The 22,761-nt window shown below is 38.3% G+C and overlaps 1 long non-coding RNA gene across 1 annotated transcript; it reads left to right on the top strand.

Moving 5' to 3' along the window:
- Positions 1–21,317: 21,317 nt before the first annotated feature.
- Positions 21,318–22,491, top strand: LOC126962928 (uncharacterized). Its single transcript, XR_007728862.1, has 3 exons — positions 21,318–21,530; positions 21,654–21,817; positions 21,974–22,491. It is a non-coding gene; the product is annotated as an uncharacterized LOC126962928 (long non-coding RNA).
- The last annotated feature ends 270 nt before the right edge of the window (positions 22,492–22,761 follow it).

The raw sequence follows: 22,761 nt of genomic DNA, 5'->3' as shown, positions 1-22,761 counted from the left end.
TGTCTTTCATATCTCCTTGCCTCTGCTTTCTCCAACCACTTGCTGCTGGTTCTGCCTGCAGGTTTCTGGGCCAACCCCAACAGGGGCAAGAAGCAGAACAGAATCCTCATTCTTGCTGCTAACAGATTTAGTAACTAGGGGTTCAGGGGAAGCTCAGAGTGCCCACTTAATATACCTCCAGCCCCACTATTTTAATCCAGTCCATAGGATTGAGCTTCTGCCTCAGTTTCCCTAACAAGCCATCCAATGCATGCTCAGGGTCTAAGCAGTACTCTAAGTGCCAGCCCTCTTAGTTCAAACATTCCAACCTCTTGCCTTACCCACTGATTATAACACTATTGTGATGTCACTGCCCTGGGAATCTTCCACTTTTCAGGCAAGGCTTGTCTGATACAAATACCTGCACAAAACAGGCCAGAGCTATGGACGTCTTTTGTCCAGCATGCCTTAAAGAGCTTTTTAAACAAAGAGCTAGGTCGGTTTCCCAGTAACTGTCCTGTCTGGCCTCAGTGTCCCTCCCTCCTCATCTGTTTACCTAAAAAGCAATGTGATCTATTTATCCCCAGCCAGAACACCCACAAAGCACAGGCACATGTAGCTGAGGCATCCCAGCAATCCGGATGAAGCTTCCACTGCCTCTAACACAAAGTGACAGAGAAGGGCCAGGGAACACCATCCACCCAGAAGATGGTGCCCCAAAGCTTCATTATACCTCATTTCCTCTGTATCCAGACTTCCTTCCCATCTACTTGCAGTATATTATCACTGCCCCTCAACATTGACAAATGACACAGCTCTTCTTTTTAGGAAAGAGAATAATTAATAAATGCCCTTAACCCTATCACCATAACCACTTTTTGAATATATGAGAACAAAGGCATCACCGCCCTCACAAACCTCTTTCATTCCAAATAGTACCATAACCCTGTTTATCAGATGAAAGCTAGAGATGAAGCCAGGAATTCTCTTCACTTTGATTGTTCATTGTTATGGTATAGAAGTACCATTGATTTTGTATATTGTGCTTGTATCCTGCAACTTTGCTAAACTCACTTCATTCTTTTTCAATTCTAATATCTCCATTTGATTCTCCCTTGTATTTTCTATTCCTTTGCTGAGACTTTCTATTTTTTCATTTATTTGTGTTCATAGTTGATTTTTTGAAACATTTTAATGACAGCTGTTATAAAATCCTCATCAGATAATTCCAACACCTGTGTCACCTTAAGGTTGAGTATCTGATTATTTTTTTCTCATTTGAGTTCAGATTTTCCTGGCTCTTGGTATGACAAGTGATTTTCTACTCTATTCTGGACATTCAGGATATTATATTATGAGATTCTGGATCTTGTTTTAATCTCCTATTTTAGCAGACCTTTTCTGACATTGATGTATCAGGCAAAGGGAGGTGCTACCTCAATTCTGCCAAGTGGGAGTGGAAGTTCAGGTTCACCACGTAGTCCCTATTGATTCCTCGTGCTAGAGGAGGTACTTCCTAGATGCTGGGCTAGATGAGAAGTTCAGGCTCTCCGCTAGGCCTCTGCTGGCCCCACTGTGGCTGGGAGAAGTGAGGGCACACATTACTACTTCCCACGCAGCCTCTACTGCACCAACGCTTATGGGAAAGGCTCAATACCCCGACCAATCATGAAAATTCTGACTCTTCAGTAGGCCTCTAGTGACATCACAAATGGGGAGAAGAGTTGAGTGCCTTGTTACCACTGTATGTGGATGGAAGTTCAGGCTCACCGTGTGGCCTCTGCTAAGGGAGTCCCAGCTCCCCCACTTTGCCTTCTCTAACACCACCCAACCAGGGAGTGAGAAATGCCTATTTACAGCCTCTCAAGGATAACAAGCTGCCTATTCAATCTTTGCTGGCAGGTGTGGAGATGAAACATAGTTCTTCCTGTGGTATTTGGCAGTAGTAAAGTGATGATTGTCTAAAAGGTTTCTGTTTTGTTAGATCGCCCCTCTCCTGGTTCTTTGACTAGAGGGAACAAGATTTTAATGTTTGTTTGTTTGTTTGTGCTTATTGGTATTTCCAGATTGTTGGCTTCTCCAGGACCCATCCTGGGATATATGAAGCAAAAAGAAATCACAGGGAATTTGCTGTCATGTGATTCTTTGGATCATGAGGTCTCCTGAGCTCATCTGCCTTCATTTTTCTGTCAGAGTCTTCTTATGTTTTTATATAGAATGCAAGGGATTTTTAGCTGTATTTAGCAGGAGGAATGAGGAGAAGCGTGTCTACTCCATCTTGCCTGGAAAGTTTATACCATTTTAAACCTTAAAACAAACTAGCTTCCAAAAACTGTGAAAATCTTCTACCTTAATGAAGCATGAAAAAGGTAAGGAGGAATTCCCCAGGAAAACACAAAGGTTACCCAGTGTGAGCAGAATCATTTGAGTACGGAATAAACACGATTTGTTTATAGCACAACATAACAACGGTCAGAAAAGACAGAGAAAGATCCTCAAAGAAGAAGAACCTAGAAAACTATGGTGCAGAACCATGTTTGGAAGCCTTGGAAGATGGGCAAAGCATCCCCATCCTGCTATGGACTTGGCTCCACCCCTACTTGGCCACTGACCTGCAACCAATCCCATCCGCCAAGGGACCAGGGAGGAGCCCTAACAGTCACTGCTGCTAGTAACACGCTTGCTGACCTCAGATTCAAATGCAGACCCTGAAGAAACCCTGTGACCTGGCTCCAGCCCTGCCCGACCATGGTCCAGAGTCAGCTCTGCCCACCCAGGAACCCAGCAACACCTCTCCAAGCCTCTAGTAGCAGTCCTACTGACCTCAGTTCCAGCTGTGGATCCTGAAGTGACCCTATGACTGAAGTCTAGGCCCATTCTTCCACATTCCACGGGCAGTCCTGCCTATCCAGGGACCTAGTAGGAGACATGCCTGTGCAAGTTCCCAGTGGCAGGCCCCCTGACTTTGGCCCTGATTGCAGATCATGAAGCAGCTCTGTGATCCGGCTCCAGCCTTGCTCTACCATGGTCCCAGAAGCAGTCCCTTCAGCTCAGGAATCCAGTAGGAGCCTCCTCAGAGACACAGGGGGAGCCACATAGTAAAACTTAAAAGTCAAAAATATTAAAAGTAACCGAAGATACAATTATTCGTTAATACATATATAACATAGAAAGGCATAAATTGTGACATCAATACCGTAATATGTGGGGGTAGGGGAAGTAAACATTTAGACTTATGTATGTGATTGAAGTTAAGTTGTTATCAGCTTAAAACAGACTTTTTAAACTATAAAATGTTTTATGCAACCACAAAGAACATTGTGTAGTAGATACACAAAAGATAAAGAGCCAGGATCAAAACATACCACTACAAAAAAAATCAGAAAATTGCAAAGAAAACAAGAAAGAGTGAAACAAAGGAACCACAAAACAGTCAGAAAACAATAAAATGACAAGAGTAAGTTCTTACCAATAATTACTTTAAATGTAAATGAATTAAATTATCCAACCAAAAGACATAGAGTGAATGGATACAAAAAAAACAAGATACAACTATATGCTGCCTGTAAAAGACTCACTTTAGCTTTAGGGACACATAGGTTGAAAATGAAAGGATGAGAAAAAATATTTTATGCAAATAGTAACCAAAAGAGAGCAGGGATGGCTATACTCATACCAGACAAAATAGAATAAGTCAAAAACTATCACAAGGGAACAAATAAGGTTGGTATATAAGGCACAAAGGGTCAATTCAATAGGAAAGCATAACAATTACAAATATATAGGCAACCAACATCAAAGTACCTAAATATATATAAATATATATAACAAACATTGAAAACTCTTAAGGGAAAAGTAGACAGTAACACAGTAACAGTAGGAAACTACAGTACCCCACTTTCAACAAGGGATAGATTGACAAGATAGAAATTGATAAGGAAATGGCAAAACTGAACAACACTATAGACCAAATGAACCTAACAGATATATACAGAACTTTCTACTCAACAGCAAAAGAATACACATTCTTCTCAAGTACACATGGAACCTTGTTCAGTATAAATTACATCTCAGGTAACCAAACAAGTCATAACAAATACTAGAAAATCAAAATTATATCAAATATCTTTTCTGACCACAGTAGAAAAAAATTAGAAATCAAAACGGTAATAAAATGTATAAATTATAAATATGTTTTTAAAAACCTCTTAAATAATTACTGGGTTAAAAGAAATGCAAAAGTCAATGTAAAAAAAATCTGAAAACATATACAAATGAAAATATCGCATTCCAAAACCTATGAAATACAGCAAAAGCAATACTAAGAGGGAAGTTTATAGTAATAAATGTCTACATTGTAAAAGAAGAAAGATCTCAAATAAACAACCTAACTTAACACCTCAAGAAACTAGGAAAAAAACAAACTAACCCCAGAGTAAGCAAAAGAAAGAAAATAATAAAGATACAACTCAAATCAAACGTAGAATAAACACACAAAGGGGAAAAGAATAGTCTCTTCAGTAAATTGTCTTGAGAAAAAACTGAACATCCACATGCAGAAGAATAAAATTGCATTCTTATCTCACCTCCTATACAAAAACCAATTCAAAATGAATTAAGAACTTAAACATAAAACCTGAAACTATAAGCCTACTAGAAGAAATAGGGGGAAATCTTCTCGACATTGGTCTTTGCAATAAATTTTTAGAGGGAATATAACTCAAAGGAACAGACAACAAAAGCAAAAATAGGTAAATGGGATTGCACCAAACTAAAAACTTCGGCAAGGAAACAATCAGCAAAGTGAAGAGACAACCTATGAAATGGTTGAAAATACTTTCAATCCACTCATCTGATTAGGAGTTAATACCAAAAGTTCATAAGGAACTCAAACAACTCAACAGCAAGAAAACAAATAACCCAATTAAAAAATGACAAAGGGTCTGAATAGATATTTCTAAAAATAATACATTAAAATGGCCAACAGGTATGTGAAAAGATGCTCAACATCACTAATAATCAGGGAACTAAAAATCAAAAACCACAATAAAGTATCATCTCATACCTGTTAGAATGGCTATTATCAAAAGACAAAAATAACTAAATTGGTGAAGATGTGGAGAAAAGAGAACTCTTGTACACTGTTGGTGGGAATGGAAATTGGTGCAGTCATTATGGAAAACAGTAAGGCAGTTTCTCAAAAAATTAAAACCTTTACTACCATAACCTTTAGCAATCTCACTCCTAGATAGCTATCCAAAGGAAATGGAATTAGTATGTCAAGGAGGTTGATGTGCATTACCACATTAGTTGCAGAATTATTCACAATAGCCAAGATATGTTTAAAAAAAAAAAAAAAAAACACTCAAGTGTCCATAGACAAATGAATGGGTAAAGAAAATGTCATACACACACACACACACACACAACACACACACACACACACACACACAGGAATACTGTACAGCCTTAAAAAAGAAGAAAATTCTGCCATTTGCAATAATATGGATGAACCTGGAGGACACTATGCTAAGTGAAATAAGCCAGACACAAGAAGACAAATACTGCAAGATCTCACCTGCATGTAGAATCTAAAAAAGTCATTCATTAAAGCAGACAGTTGAAGAGTGTTGATAGGAGCTAGGGTGGGAAAACACTGGGGGATGGTTGGTTAAAAGGTACAAGGTTTCAGTTATGCATGGTTAGTAAATCCTAGAGATCTAATGCACAGCATGGCCCCTATAGCTAATAATACTGTATTGTATCCTTGAAATTTGCTTAGAGATTTTATTGTGTTCTCACCACACACAAATATTGTAACTATGTGACCTGATGTATATGTTAATTAGCTTGATTGTGGTGATTATTTTACAATGTACACATATCTCAAAACATCCTATTTTAAACCCTCAATTGATGCCATTTGTATTTGTTGAGTATACCTCAATAGAGTTGGGAAAAAATTCTCATAAAACAAGAGTGGCAAACAATTTGTCTCAAGAAATTTCAAAAGGAATCACAGCAGCTACCATTTATGAGGCATTTCACCTATGCTGGAAATATGTGCCCCTACACATGTTATCTCATGTAATTCTTGCAATAATTATGGGATATAGGCAGATACTATCATCCCGTTTCAGAGGCTCAGAGAGGCTAAGTGGTTTGTCCAAGTTTACCCAGTCAGTAGGAACTTGAGCCCAACTTGACTCCAAATTTGTTTGACTTTCAATTCTAATCTCTTAAATCCTGTGTGCATTGTTCTCCATAAACTCCCTCTTGCAGCAAAACAGTTATTGGGAGTTCTTTCCAATATTAAAATAACAATAAACTGTTCCAAAATGAGAGCATTAAACTGTTTTCTTTAAATGCTTGTCCATTTTACCATATGATGGACTATTTGTGGATGACTTGAATTACAAATAGGGAGATATCTTGAGTTAATTTCTGCTTCCCTCTTGTGTCAGAGACTGGTAATGACAGTTGCAAGAGCTGTGCATTGACTTCTACCTCCTTTATCGCTCCCTTTTATTTGTCTTGTAAATGATTCCATTTCTTCTCTGTCTGAATGATGGAAAAGGCTGAATTTGAAAATTTGATCTGTTAGCAAAATATATCCCTGCTCCCTTGAAACTCTCAGTAAAATGTATCTATTTCCTTAAAAGCAACAATTTCGGTGTGTGATAGAAAGAGATTAAATCAATACAACACAAAAACAATGAACCTTCTTTGTCTCATGTCTTCCATAAAAACTGCCTCAAAGCAATTTTCCATCTTAAGTAATACTGTTACCAAGTTATAGGCGGCTCCCTGAGGAAACCTGAAGGAATGCTGAGCCGTGATGGGCTTTGGTGCTATTTCAGAGCATTAGTCTCTGGTTTATAAAATATGGGGGAATCTTCGCTATTCACCTAATGTCTCCAAAAATTCATGCTATGTATTGCATCATTAAATGCTTTAGAAGGACTTTCTATGTAAAGAAAACCTTTGGTGAATCATTTTCTAAAACAAATGAAGACTCCTCAATTTTAGCTGCATTACAAATTCACTTCTTAGGTGGATCAGGTTTACTTGGGGACGATCTAGAATTTTTATTTAAAGGGGCCTGTGGGTAGACTTGGCCACTGTTTTTTCTTAGATGGTGCATTTCTCCAGGGTGGTTTCAGGTGGCGGCTGTGGATGCTGTTGATGAGGATGCTCAAGGTTTGCCCATTACCAGTCATCCCCCTTGGCACTACCACTAGGATTATCCTTAAATATCTCTCATTTCTTCTACACAAATAGATAAGACGGTAGTAAAGTCAAGATGCCCACCTTTACATGTCCAACTTTTTCTTTTCTCTGGCTTATTGTGAGTAATGTGTCACCCAAGCCAATACCAGCACCTTTCTACAGAGTACTACATCTGAAACGTGCAGGCCTTGTTACTTGAAGGATGCTGAGGCAAAGCTGTATCATCACACAGAAAATAACCATAAACCGCATGTTCTCATAGCCATGCCTTGCTCCCTGAAGAAGCAAGTGCTGGGAAGTGTCCCAGAAGGAAGAATAAAGGGTACTTTGGGCACAGTGTGGTGCAGCTCTCCTTTCCCCCTCTCAATTAGGGAAACTTGGTAAGTTTGATTGAAGTGCCAACACTCCAGCAGAACAAGACGTGTATAGAGAGAATCCACCAGTGTCTATACTATACTATGTAACACGGTATTCACTACACACACGGGCTGCTTAATTTTCAGCTCATTAAAATTAGGTAAAACTAAAAATTCAGTTGCTCGGTTACATTGGCCAAAGGTGCCTATGGCTACCATAGTGGGTAACATGACATAAAACATTTCTATCATCACAGAATGTTCTAGAGCGCTGATCTGGACAACTTCATTTCACAGGAAGTTTCTTGGCTCTGACAAGTTCATAATAAATGGCCCAAAGAATGAAGATTGAGAATCCTCAGACAGCTTTCCCTTTATGAGTACAAGGGGTTAAGCCTAATATAGGTAAGCGAAGAATCAAAAAAAGCAGGATTTTCAAATCGCACAGGGCCAGGAGGGGGTGCTATGATCCTCTGACATTGAGTCTGACTCTTCCCCTACTGGAAATTGGATATGGCACAGCTGCGGCTGGATTAAGGCATCAAAATAATACAAATCTAGTTTTGCTACAACTATAGAATAGTTATAGCAAAATAAATAAAACTTTTGTGACACTCTTAATCTTCAACATCTTAGAAAGAAAGAAAAAAAAAACCTGATGGATTTTTTATAGCAAATAAGCATCAGATCACTACACAAAGTATATACAAAATAGCACTACATAATTTTCAAGGCAATGTACATATCTAAATACATTTATGGGATCGTTTGGAATGTAGTGTCCATACACACAGTGACTTAGAGCTGTGATCTGAGTGAACACCAGATGACTTTTCCATCTGAGACTCCTGAAATGCAATGGAAGAAGGGATGTCCAGTTACATGTTGATGAATAAAAATAGCAAAGGAAGTATCTAAGTAGAAAACCCATAAGACAGTCTCCCAGGCTTCCATAAAGGCCACAAGCGTCCCATTTGGTAAACTGCACTGCAGTTCCCTGAGTGGTCTGGTGTCCAAAATGAATAGTGCCTCTGTCCAATGTACCGACATCTGGCCCTCAGAAAAAATATATATATAATATATATATAATACATATGTTTTTATATATATTTTATATATATAGATAATGTGCTGGGTTCCTCTAACTTTGTACTTAAGGCCCTGCACATGGAAAGTTATCTGCTTAGATAGAGGAATTACGCAGCATCAAATATGTCATTACCATACATTTAGAAACATTTAGAACCTTTCTAAATTCTACAACCACAGGACAGATTTGATATGATGGAGTTAACATTCATGCTTCAGCTATTTGTGAGTCATACGTGAAGGATATTTTATGTGTCCTCTTGTGGAGGCTTGATTTGGAGACAGGGTCTTTAGTGACCCTATTCAAGTAGGCTGCATTGCATCCCAATCGTGACACAACCTCATTGTGGCCATGCAGTAAATTCAGTGAGTAAATATTGCCAATCCCATTGCACCGATGAAGAAGCTAAGAAGAGTATGTCTGCTGTGGTAGTTTAGAAATGGAGTATCTCAATGATTTCTGGACACATCTCTTGTAAGTTTTTCCTCTCAAATGTCAGGTATCTACTTTATTGGCTCTTCTTTGAAAATGCCACATGGAAGAAAATCCCTCAACCATATGAGAGCTGTCTTAACTGCCTTTGTCTGTTTTCTGTCTTCTTTTTTTCAAAACCAGCTCTTACAAGTGCCTCTAATGAATTTGGCTGCTTATTGGGCTTATCAAATATATGGTAACTTCATATTTGCATTGCAAATTCATCACCTAAAGAATGAGCTGACATTTCATTTATTTCTAGGCAGGTCTTCAAGTCTTCCAATTGGAGCATGTATTCTAGATATACTCAAATATATCCGAACAGATTTTTAAAATTTTTATTCCAAAAAATCATTCTATGAAAATAGATCCTCACACTGGCTTAAGGAAAAATAATTTATTATGAGAATGTGAAAACGTCTTTCAAAACCTAAGAAAGAGAATGCAATTGAACCTGATAAAAAACTAAAACCAGGAACCTGAATAAGGTATGTACTTTGCTCTGTCTCCTGTCTCTCCCCTCTGCTCATATCTGCACATCTGATTTGGTTTTTTCTCTTGTTCTGCAGAACCGCACGGCAGGAAACATGGCTAACAGCATCTCTTGTGCTTTCCTCTCAATGCTTCAGGCACTAAACAGACACCAAACACACTCTCAGTTTCAGACCTAATATCTCAAGGAAGAGACTCATCAGCCCAGCTTGGAACAGGTCCTGTGTTTGCACAGACTAACTCTGGACATGAATAAGAATCGTGTCTTTTTTTTTTTTTTTTTTTTAAATGAACAGCTAATTGTGTGGAGTGTGTGTGTGTATAAGCACAAATACCAGGAATTGTCACTACTAACTTTGTTAGTCTGTCTTTTATCTTTAAAACCAAAATCTCAAAATATCACTAATGATTTTTCTCTATTTACTTGGCAAAGCAGGAGTAAAATAACTTCATATTTAAATGTTCCTTTAAATTACACCAAAACATTTTATTTTTATCAAAGTCTGTATAAGTATATCAAGGCTATAATGTTTTGCATGAGTTTGTATTAGATTGATTAGGTATTCAGATGATATACAATTATCATCCAAATAGAATATATTTTGAGTTGTCTGAAATGTTTGAATTGAATTGAACTTGATCTTCTTTCTCAAAAAAAAACTGTAATAACAAAAGCATACTTGAGAGTACTAAATAACACATTATGGATTCATAATATTTACACATCTGCAAAAATAATGATTAAGACATATGCTCCAAGCATTTTTAAAAAAGGAAAATATTAGCTATATTGTTACTTGCTAATTTCTTCAAAATTTTCCTCACTCTGTCCACATTATGAACACTCGGTTCCTAGGTATATTTTTATTCTAAATCATAACTACTTGTTATCTTAAGGATAATCTGTTAGCTTGATAACAAGAGCAAAGTAATAAATGTTTTGAATGATCCTCTATAGCAGCAGGCAAGATTAAAAGGTAAACATGGAAATGTAGATGCATAATCATTAAAGAAATGTAGTAATAAATAAGAAATCATTTGTTGCCATTGCTTTCGGTATTTTAGTCATGAAGTCCTTGCCCATGCCTATGTCCTAAATGGTATTGCCTAGGTTTTCTTCTAGGGTTTTTATGGTTTTAGGTCTAACATTTAAGTCTTTAATCCATCTTGACTTAATTTTTGTGTAAGGTATAAGGAAGGGATCCAGTTTCAGCTGTCTACATATGGCTAGCCAGTTTTCCCAGTACCATTTATTAAATAGGGAATCCTTTCCCCATTTCTTGTTTTTGTCAGGTTTGTCAAAGATCAGATGGTTGTAGATGTGTGGTGTTATTTCTGAGGCCTCTGTTCTGTTCCATTGGTCTATATATCTGTTTTGGTACCGGTAGTATTGTACCATTCTTATGCCTTTGTGTCCTCATAGCTTAACTCCCACATACCAATGAGAACATATGATGTTTGGTTTTCCATTCCTGAGTTACTTCACATAGAATAATAATCTCTAATCATTTTTAACGTTAATTGTGGCTACATTGTTTGAACGGGCAAAACAAAATTTCTAATTTATGGTAAAACAGGAGCTAAGAATAACCACAGAGAATCAATCATGCCCTTGGATGAAAAAAATAAAATAAAATAAATTAAATAAAAACCTCTTAACTTTTTGCAATTTCTAATTTAATTTAATACACATTGTATTAACTTACCAACACTTTTCGTTATTTTTCTTTGATCCTGAAATAGAAGGCATTAAAGTATGCACAGATTATTGAAAGGGGCAAAGAGAACAGGCTCTGGAACCAGACCTGCCAGTCAAGTTGGAATCCTGACTATGTGCAAAGTGGGGAAGTCCCAGGAGGCAACATGAGAAGAAGATTAAAAGGTTCAGAGTTACAATTCCTCCACCAAAATAAAAGGTCTGGGTGCTACTACTAAGGTTTATGAAATTTGCGGGGCTGATTACAGATTGTTTTCTATAAACAAGAAGAAAAAAAATTGCTTCTTTATTCCCAGCTCAGCAGACATCTCCAAGAAGTCAAGAGACTGAACCAGAGATGAATTTTCAAAATATAATTTACTATGCATTTATTATGTGACAGGCAGTGTTGCAAGCAGTTTATATTTATTAACTTATATAATCTTTGGAAGAAGCAGGTAAAGGATGTCACCAGGAATGGTGGAGTAAAAACCCTGAAAATCCACTTCTCCATAAAAGCAATAAGAACACTGAGAAAAAAGGTCAAATCGTAATTTCTGGAACTCTGGAAATTAGCCAAAGTCTTGCAATAATTTGGGGAATATTTATTTATTTATTTATTTATTTATTTTATTTGAGACAGAGTCTCGCTCTGTCGCCCAGGCTGGAGTGCAGTGGCACAATCTCCACTCACTGTAAGCTCTGCCTCCCAGGTCACACCATTCTCCTGCCTCAGCCTCCCGAGTAGTTGGGACTACAGGCGCCCGCCACCATGCCCAGCTAATTTTTTGTGTTTTTAGTAGAGACAGGGTTTCACCGTGTTAGTCAGGATGATCTCGATCTCCTGACCTCGTGATCCACCCGCCTCAGCCTTCCAAAGTGCTGGGATTACAGGTGTGAGCCACCGCGCCTGGTCAGAGAACATTTATTTTTTAAAAATAGCTGAAACGTGGTAATAACCGTGAGCTTTGTGTCATTTTCAGTTCCTTTATACTCACTCTCCTCTCTAGCTCTGCAGTAGACTTGAAAACCAAGAGCCCTGTGATCATAATGAAAACAATCATCCTAGAAGCTCTGGAGGAGGGAGCACAGGTTTGGAGCTCCCCTAAAACATCATTCTCAGAGAACTACCATCATTTGCCTAGAAGTTCCCTGGAAACTTCCTCTCAAAGGGGTTGTCTTTATTTGGCCTGAACCAGTGATCACTGACTGTGAACAGCCGTTCTCCAGAAGTGTTTGTCAGAAACAATCAGCAGTAACTATTTAACATGAAAGCTGCCTAAAGCAGCGATAACATTTGGAGACAAAAAGAAGCTAGCCAAAAAAACTTAAAAGTTTGAGAATCTGAGGAATAAGATGTCATCGGGAACTTTGAAGAGCTCTAACATAATCCTGAAAATCTGAACAGCCACACACATGAAAAAGAATGTGTGACAGCCCCGGGCTGTGCATATGCCCAGGAAACACCTGAGAGGGCTCTAAGCTCTCACCTCTTTATCACCTGGAGACGCTGCACAGACAGGAAGTGAGGACTAAGGCAGAATTATAAACTGCCTTCCTACACGTTGAAGGCATACCTCAATACCCACACAGCCCCTTATCAGAGGCTTGAGAGACGGGAATTCGGGGCATTTCTGAAAATCTGTGTCCAGACATTAACTGACACAATAAACTAGCTATGCAGAGACTCCAATAAATACATATGAAAAAAGATGCAGACTTTAAAGAGTCAGTCCAGAAAATTAACGAAATAAACAAAGAGCAGCAATGAGAACAAATCCTGTGGAGAAGAAAGAATATGATTTCCAGAGTGGCCACATATTATTATTTAAAATGCCCAGTTTTCAACAAAAACAGCCCAGCAGTTTCTTGGAAACTTGGAAACTTAAACATAGACTGGGACCCACAAGCCACTCCCAGGTATATCCCCAAAAGAAGTGAAAAGAAAGCAGTAACACTGCGTCTATTTGAAGATGACAAGATCTTGCATATAAAAAAAATCCCGAAGAATCCACAACATAAAAACTCATATGCAATGTCTGTATAAAAACTTGTATACAATGTTCATGGCAGGATTGTTTGTAATGGCTGAATAGTGGAAAAAACCCAGAAGTCCATCAACTAATGAATACATAAACAAAATGCTGCATATTCATGCTGTGGAATAGGATGCAACCATGAAAAGGAATGAAGTACTGATAAATGCTACAATATAGACAAACCTTGAAAACATTATGCTGAGTGAAAAAAGTGAGAGACAAGAGGTCACATACTGTATGATTCTATTTCTATGAAATGTCAGAATGGGAAAATCCACAGAGGCATAGATTATTGGTTGCCAGGACCTCGGGCAAAGCAGGGTGTATGGAATGACTACTAGAAGATGTGAAGCTTCTTTTGGGATAATGAGCTTGTTCTGAATTCCATAAGGGTGATAGTTCACACCTGTGTGAATATACTAAAAGCCACTGTGGGGGCGGTTGTGGGGCTGCTGCAGTCTTCTCTATTCAACAGATGATAAAACGGAGGTACTAGAGATTAGACAATTTATGCTAAGTCACAAAAGTAGTAGGTGATAAAAATGGGATTCAAACCTAGACACTCTGACTCTAGCATCCAAACTTTTAACTACTATGTCATGTGGAACTTGCAAAGGTCTCTTTCCTAGCAAAATTCAACTAACAAACCAAACAGGTGATACCTTGTTTCCTTTTGAGCTGGAGACAATGATATAAAATAGAGATATTTGTGCCATTTTTGTAGATTAGGTGATATACCCAGATATTCTGTAAGATTCTGATGACATGTAATGAAACCTATAAGTACCTTTACAGAAACTGCCTCTCATTGGATCATTTGGTTCCAATTTTGCCATATGTAAAAGCTTCTACTATAATGGCACAGGAATAAGACTTTATCCTGCAGAAACTCTACCAGTGTGGACTTGTCATTTTCTGTTTCACAATGTTACTCAAGCCCTCAATGTTTACCTTCCTTGTTTAAAATACAGGGATAATAGTGGTATCCCCTTAGAGGACTGGAAGTAACACACTTAATACGCTTAGGCTACTGCCATGAACACAGGGCTCCTTCATAAGTGCTAGCTATTGTAGCAATAATTAATGTTATGCTCATACTGATACCATGAACAAATCAACCGCATAATTCTTGTTAATATAGGCAATATGAGAAAATAATTAACTTGTAACTTAAATGAGAATATGATCAATGTTCACCAGCCACTACAACCAATGCAAGAATAGCTAGTAACTCATGGACTGGGTGGATGGAGAGTGAACTACACAAATGAGGTGAGGACACAAGGAGAGAAGTATTCTGCTGAATTAGCAGATATTTTCCCTAAGTGAAAATTTTGGAAATGGATGGAAACTATAACCCGTTGAATTTTCAGAGTAGGATTGTGAGACTGAGTAACATTTTTCGAACATTTTTAATCCATATTTGGTTGAATCCACAAATGTGAAATCCACAGATATGGAGGATGACTGTATGTTTAAATAGAATAAATATATTAATTAGTTCAATTTATTTATTTATTTTTTAATTCTCAAATGGTGCTTGGACTGGGTCACTGGTCACTAGCTTAATTTTTGATACCTAGGGAAATTTTCTCACACAGGCACAAGATTATAAAGAAATCAGTGTTTATTCTCAGATGCAACACCAATTCCACTTAGCAGAAGGTCCCTGGGTTTCAAAAGAAGGAAATGAAGTATCTTGGTTTGATGAGGGGAAGTCACTGACTATGAGAAGGATGTCAACTATTTTGAACTGATAAGCACAAGTTGATGAAGAAAACAGAATGGATTTAGAAGAGCTCTGATCTTGTCCTGGGGTTTTTCTCTGACTTTATAAAGACCTAGACTTCATATCTTTGCTTCTATGGAGACCAGATGCCTCATTTCCAACAGGAGGGGCTTGATCAGTTGACCTCTGTGTTCCTTTCTCAGAGGTCTCATGTTCTACAATTAAATGTCAGTCAAGAGCAGGCATCTCAGATTCTTTGGAAGAACCGCCATGAAAGTAAAAGAATGGAGAGAAGAAGAGAAGTGACTGAAGGAATAAACATGCTGCTTTCTGAAAGGGTGGAAGACACGTGACAACACAGCAATTAATAAAAGGACAAAAGAGATCTGGGAGCAGAGTTTTCATGTTTGAGTAGACGGACTCAGCAGGAGGGTTAAAAGATGGGCAAGGTGGGCGAGTCACCAATGAGAAATGTAAGGTGGGGAGGTGGTATGGTGTTGAGCAAAGGGCAAGGGATTTGAGTCCTAAAACCTGGTTGAAGTCATTCACCAATTTATGTAACTGAGGGTAAGCCACCCATGTTTCTGAGCCTTATTTCCTCATATGTAAAGTGTGAACAATATTTATACTAGATTCCTGAGGATTCACACAGGATCCTTCAAATGATACCTAATAGTAAATTAGTTAATATATCCTGCACCTAGTTTGTGCCCACAAATTTCTCTTTGGGTGCAATCTACAAAAACACAGAGTTATCTTTATCCCTTGAGTTTTGTCCCTGAAGTTATCCCTGGAGTTTGACAGAAAGGCACAACAAAGCTCGTCTCCTAATCCCTTCCCTTCTCTGTCCAGAAGTCTACAAAATCCCCCTCAAAACTTACAAATATTGTAAAGCCTTACCAGTAAAACCTACTGTGATAAATAGAAGCCACAAAGTTTACTCATATAAAATGCAAATTCACATTATATGAGCTAAATGGATGAACTCAGCAGCCTTCAGAGTATTCCACTGAGGGTTCTGATCTATCCTAACCAAAATCACAGCTGTGGTTTGGCACACACGGTGAGAGTTACCTTCTCCTATTGATGGAGATGATCCTAGGCTCTGTGGCTTAGCAGCTCTAAGGATCTTCTGTTCATGTGCACCTTGAGAAGATAAGGCCAGGAGACTATTGTGGTTGGGGGGATGCATCATCCTCCTGCCCTCTTTTCAAGATGGGCTTGTCTGTTTCATCCTTCCCTCCACATTCCCCTCCTAGGCCAGAAGATAAGAACTTTAGGAATCATTCTCCCCATTTAAGAATGGGGGCTTGGCAAAGAACAGATCCAATCACGAATTTTATTGTATTATTGGGGTATTTTACTGTAACTCTCACATCTGAAAAGCATCATATCAATGAGTGTTTGTGTTATCTACTATTTTAACTGATAAGGGCTGACTTGTGTCTCTGCAAAATTCATATGTTGAAGTCCTAACCCCCAGTACCTCAGTATTTGGAGACAGCACCTTTATAGAGGTCATTAAGTCCAAATGAGGCCAGTTAGGATGTGTCCTGATCCAACATGACTTGTGTCTTTATAAGGAAAGGAGAACAGGACACACAGAGGAATGCCAGAAATGCATAGAGAGAAAAGACCATACGAAGGCCCTTGGAGAAGGTGGCCATCTGCAAGTCAAGAAGGGAGGCTTCGGGAGAAACCAACCCTGCCAGCACCTTGATCTTGAACTTCCAGACTCTGGAACAGTGAGAAAATAAATTTCTCTTATGTAAGCCATCCGGTCTGCGGTATTTTGTTATGGCAGGCCTGCATTTGTCCATGTTTGCATAGCTATCAAGAAATACCTGAGACTGGGTAATTTGTAAAGAAAAAAGGTTTTGTTGGCTCACAGTTCTGCAGGCTGTCCAGGAACCATGGCACTAGCATCTCTTCCTGCTGAGGCTCCGAAAGTTTCCAGTCATGACAGAAGGCAAAGGGGAGCTGGTGTATCACATGGCAACAGCAGGAGCAAGGGGTAGTGGGAGATGCCAGGCTCTTCTCAACAACCAGATTGCACACGAACTAACAGAGCAAGAACTCACTGCAATGCGGATGGCCCAAGCCATTCATGAGAAGTCCACCTCCATGACCGAAACACCTCTCACCAGGCCCCACCTCCAACATCGGAGATTCCATTTCAACATGAGATTTGCAGGGGACAAACATTCAAACCATAGCACAGCCCTGGTGGACTAATATATTAACCAAATGCTAATGGCAACCTCTATTGAGGGAAATGGACAAAACGGAGAAAGAAACCCACATTGCCGAGCCTTATGCACCTTCTCCTTCCCTATTCCTTAGAGTAAATAATGGAGGCTGACTCTTCCTGATGGGAGTTAAGGCTCAGAGAAACACACTGATCTGAAGAAATTATTCAAAGCTCAGGAGAGCCTTTCTGCACAGGAATGGTTACAATAGGCCATTGTATCAGTTATCTGTTACTGCTTCACACAGTGCCACACACTGAGCAACTAAAGCAACAAGTGTTGTCTCGCAGTTTCAGTGGGTCAAGAACACAGGACTGGCTAATCTCGGTGGTACTGGTGCAGGGTCACTCACGAAGCTTCAAGCAACATGTTAGCTGGAGATGCAGAGTCATGAAGTTCCTGAAGCTGTAGGCGCCAGTTCTCAGCTCACTCACATGGCTTATTTCCTCACCTCACAAACCTCTCTCTAGGGCTGATCACAATGTGGCAGCTGACTTCCTCCAGAGCAAGCAATCTGAGACTGAGAGGAAGAACAACCAAGATGGCAGCCACAGTATCTTGTATAACCCACCTGCAGTTTCTTGTATAACCCACCTGCAGTTTCTTGTATAACCCACCTGCAGTTTCTTGTATAACCCACCTGCAGTTTCTTGTATAACCCACCTGCAGGAGGGACATATCATTGGGTCTTCCATGAGCTATTGGTCACACAGAACCCCCACACAATGTAGGAGTGGACTAACACAAGGGTGTGAATACTGGGAGTTGAGGACCAGTTATTTGCAACCACCTTGGAGGCTGGCTACCATTGAAAAAGTCTCAGAAGAGAGTGTAGAATTTACTAATTCTCTGTGCTTACTCACCTGAATCCATTCCTTCTCCCAAACCCATCCCCCCTGAGTAAATACAGATCAATAGAACCCAACATTTCCATTACATGTACTCGTGGGGAAAAAAAAGAAGAAGAAGAAAGCTGGTGTCAGGTAAAGTAGTAAAGTGGGAAGAGAGTCAAATAGTTATTTACCCATTATATTTGTGAGCAAATAGCATGTGTGGAAAGACCCATCTAATCATAAGTAAGACAGAAAGAAAGGCATGTTATATAATGTTGGCATCACACAGTTAGAAAACACACATACAACTAACAGCAAGGGAAAATTCGGGTCCTAACCTAGGAGAAGGTATAAATTGACTCTTCATAGTTGGTTTCTGCTACAAAATAACCTTAAACCAGTATTGATTCAATAAAACAGCATCCTAAAGATAAGATGATGAAACAAGAAGAAGATTGGAAATGAAAGAAATTAAATTGCCAATCACTACCACATCCCTTTGGAAGTCATTAATTAGAAAAAGCAGAGAACAGAATAGTCATCTCTGAAAATCAAATTAATGACATAAAAGAAATACTCCAATATAGATTAAATAGAAAAAAAAAATAAGAAAGAAACTAATAAATAGAAAACACATGAGAATATTATTGTACCTACAGCAGAAAATCCAACAGATTGACAAAAAGATGTATTAAAAGATAAAAGTAAATGTCTCTGAAATAGAGAAAGTATTGAAGTTGCAAATCCCAAAAGCACAATGTGCCCGGGGAAATTTGGTATAGAAAGCTTACCACCAAGATTTGTCCTAGTAAAGATTTTGAAAATCAATGATAAAGAAAATAGTTCTTCAGGCACCAAGCAGAGAGAGCAAGTCGCTCTAAAGAAAGATATGACCATGGCTGGTTTTACAGTTTTCTACAAATACCGTTCAATAAGAGAAGATATCAAAAAATACCTACAAAGTTCTGAGAAGAGAAGTCACGGTCCAAGAATATCATACCTCGTTAAGATGTCATGAAGACATAAAAGCGACTCATATATATTCTCAAACAGGGAAGAACTAAAGATACATAATGCCTAGGAGCCTTTCTTTCGTTTAAAATTAAAAAATTGCTTGGCATTAAAATTCATCGGCCAGAGATGGTGGCTCACATCTGCAATCCCAGCACTTTGGGAGGCCAAGGTAGACAGATCACAAGGTCAGGAGATCAAAACCATCCTCACCAACATGGTGAAACCCCATCTCAACTAAAAATACAAAAATTAGTCGGGCATGGTGGCGCATGCCTGTAATCCCAGTTACTCGGGAGGGTGAGGCAGGAGAATTGCTTGAATCTGGGAGGCAGAGGTTGCAGTGAGCCAAGATGGCACCACTGCACTCCAGCCTGGCGACAGAGTGAGACTCTATCTCAAAAAAAAAAAAAAATTATCAATTACAGAATGAATTTAAGTGTAGAACTCATGAAGGTAGAAGCTATGATGAAACGGTAGGTAATCAGCACCTAATCCATTTAAATATAAAGCTAACACTTAATAACTATGCAAGTGATGGTCGTAGAACAGAATATGCATGTTATAAACCTAGACGATAAAAAATAATAATAACACTATAAGCAACAAAAATTGACACTGAGGGAGGGGGAGCTACGAAACACTCAATGATGGTGAAAGGACTCATTCCTCCATTTTTCAAAGCAGTCTCAACAGATACTTTCCTAAAAGCTCAATATGAGTTTACCAAAAACAAAACAAACAAACAAACAAAAACCTCCTCATGTCATAAGGAGTGAAATCTTGAAATATTTCTCAAAATTTCTCTCTCTTTCTTAACTTTAAAATCATCTTGAGATAACAGTCACAGCTATTCTTGGCATGGTATTTATTTAAAAATTAAGAATTCATTCAGTATTTTTCTTCTATTTAGTTAAATCTAAAAAGTTGAATTTAAAAATAACATCCAGCATATCATTCCATTTTTATAAATGTATTAAAGGCACAATTATCTATTTATTCTTCCCCTTTTTTCTGAATAAATATATAGAAAAAGTGCTGAAATAACAGCCTAACAATTGTGATAGTAATTTCTGGGTAACTGGCTTGGATGCTTATTTTTATTTTTATCTTTATGCTTTTACATTCATTGATTTCTTTATAATTTATAAGCATCATTCATTGGAAAAAAGTGGAGACAAATATGTCAAGATGTTATCCATGGTTAAAACTCAGTTGTAGGACAAGAAGCAATTATTTTCTTCCTTATATTTTGATGTTTTCTCAATTATTTTGAAGTGGAAATTTTTAAACAAAAGGAAAATCATTAAAATTGGGAGAGATTTTAAAAACCATCTAGTCCAGACCTTTTGTTTAATAAATTTAAATAAATGCAACACACATTTATTAAGTGTCTACTGTGTGCAGATCAATTCAAAGATGAATAGGATATAGGCTTTGCCCTGAAACCAGTGCTGTGCTGGAGTTGGCTTGTGATAGCTCATGAGGGTTTATTTTTAAGTTTTCAGGAATTTAGGGTGCTAGTTGTTACATACAGCTATTATTTAAAATTACATTATATACTTCACTGTAGTATTTTTCATGCTGGTAAATATCTTTAATCTTATTTTGATATGCCACATTATAAATAAAAATGGGCTACCGACAGTGCCTTTCTTAAAAAATTATACCCAGATGTAGTGGCTCATACCTGTAGTTCCAGCTACTTGAGAGGCTAAGGCAGGAAGATCACTTGAGCCTCGGAGGCTGAGGCTGGTGTGAGCCATGATGGCATCACCTGCATTCCAGCTCACGTGAGAAAACAAGAAAAAATTACTAAATTTTGTCTCAAAAAAATAAATGATACAAACTTATAATTAAATAAATTATATTAAAATTCTTAAATTGTGTCTCAAAAATTACACAAACTTATAATTAAATAAATTATATTAAAAAGAAATTATATTAAATAAATGATGCAAATGTAATTGTGGTTTTTGCCATTGAAAGTATTGGTAATTTTTAAAAGCAGTTAAAAGTATTTTTGTCATTAAAAATAATAAGTACCCAGACAGTTTCAAGTGATTTTATTCCACGCGCTGTTACCTGAGCTCTTGGGAGCCGTTTGGCATGTTGCCTCTGTCAGGTGGAAACCTGTGCCATGGGGTGCCGTGGGGGCTACTGCGCACCTCTTCTCAACTCTCCTTCAAGGACATCGCATTGAGAGGCTAAATTTGGCTTTTGCGGGAGGATTTTCACCATGGAAATCATTAACTGCTACACGTTTGAGCTTCACCATTTTAAAGACGCCATGAGAAAAAATGGGAATGATGTAGATTGTACTTCAATGTATGCCAAGCTTGTAGCTATGACGTGAGTATCACAAATTTAAGGAAAGAAATATTCTTCCAGTATTTGGAAACTGTCACTCAGTTCAGTAATCACTCATGTTACTGACAAACGAATGAAGTTACAACTATGTCTTCATTGTTTCAGTTTTGTCTTGCTGATGCAAATGGAAATACCAACCAACTGTCATGGCAGAACTACATTCGTTCCTCAATTGCAACCGTACGTTGGCGGCAGTTACTGGAGTACAGTTAATACCAATGAAAACATCTTGTGAGAATCAATTGACTAATTGGAATTGACTATAAAAGGTATCATATGATATAATATTGTATTATTATATTTAAATGGCATGCTGTATCCTCTTTATATTGGTGAAAGTTGTAATAAACGTATGAGTGCGTGTGCACATTTCTTTTACAGTTGGTCGTTACACATTTACTAACACAAAACTGTTCATAATCTAGTGTGAAGGAAAAATCTGTGAAAAACGATCAATAACGAAAGGCAGAATGAAAGAATCAAAGTCATATCCTATGAGGGAACAGCGTGATCATCCGCCTGGTGAAAGAAAGCAAGGAAAGGATCTAAGGTTCAGAAGGATGATGAGAATGGTGCAGTTGATTCCGTCTGCCAGCAAAGTCAATCATCGCCAGAGCTCAGCACCCTCTCTCCCAGCAGCCCATGGAGAATGTCAGACTCTTTCCCTCATTCTGCTTGTATGCTGTAGGCCCATGACGCCAGGTTCATTCTAAACCAAATTCACTGAGATTTTGTGCTATCAAGATGCCTTGGAGTGACGTGGTCAATAAACCGAGAACCAGGAAGAGATTTCTCCTCTCCGAATCACCGTTCCGTCGCTTCCGTCCTTCCTCTGTGATTCTTCCCACGGGAATCCTTTTACACCTGCAAGCCTGAGCAGTCAAGAGATCCATGGCACATTTCGACATATGACAGGGGAATTCTCTTTCTTTCTTTTTTCTTTTTCTTTTTCTTTTCTTTTTTTTTTTTTTTTTTTTTTTTTTTTTTTTTTTTTTTTTTTTTTTTTTTTGAGGCGGAGTCTCGCTCAGTCGTCCAGGCTGGAGTGAGTGGCGCAATCTCGGCTCACTGCAAGCTCCGCCTCCCGGGTTCACGCCATTCTCCTGCCTCAGCCTCCCCAGTAGCTGGGACTACAGGCGCCGCCAGCATACCCGGGTAATTTTTTGCATTTTTAGTAGAGACGGGGTTTCACCGTGTTAGCCAGGATGGTCTCGAT

Source organism: Macaca thibetana, chromosome 9 (genome assembly GCF_024542745.1).
Source record: "Macaca thibetana thibetana isolate TM-01 chromosome 9, ASM2454274v1, whole genome shotgun sequence".
Taxonomy (NCBI): domain Eukaryota; kingdom Metazoa; phylum Chordata; class Mammalia; order Primates; family Cercopithecidae; genus Macaca; species Macaca thibetana.
Note: the sequence above shows the minus strand (reverse complement) of the source record. Positions and strands in the feature narration are given on the sequence as shown.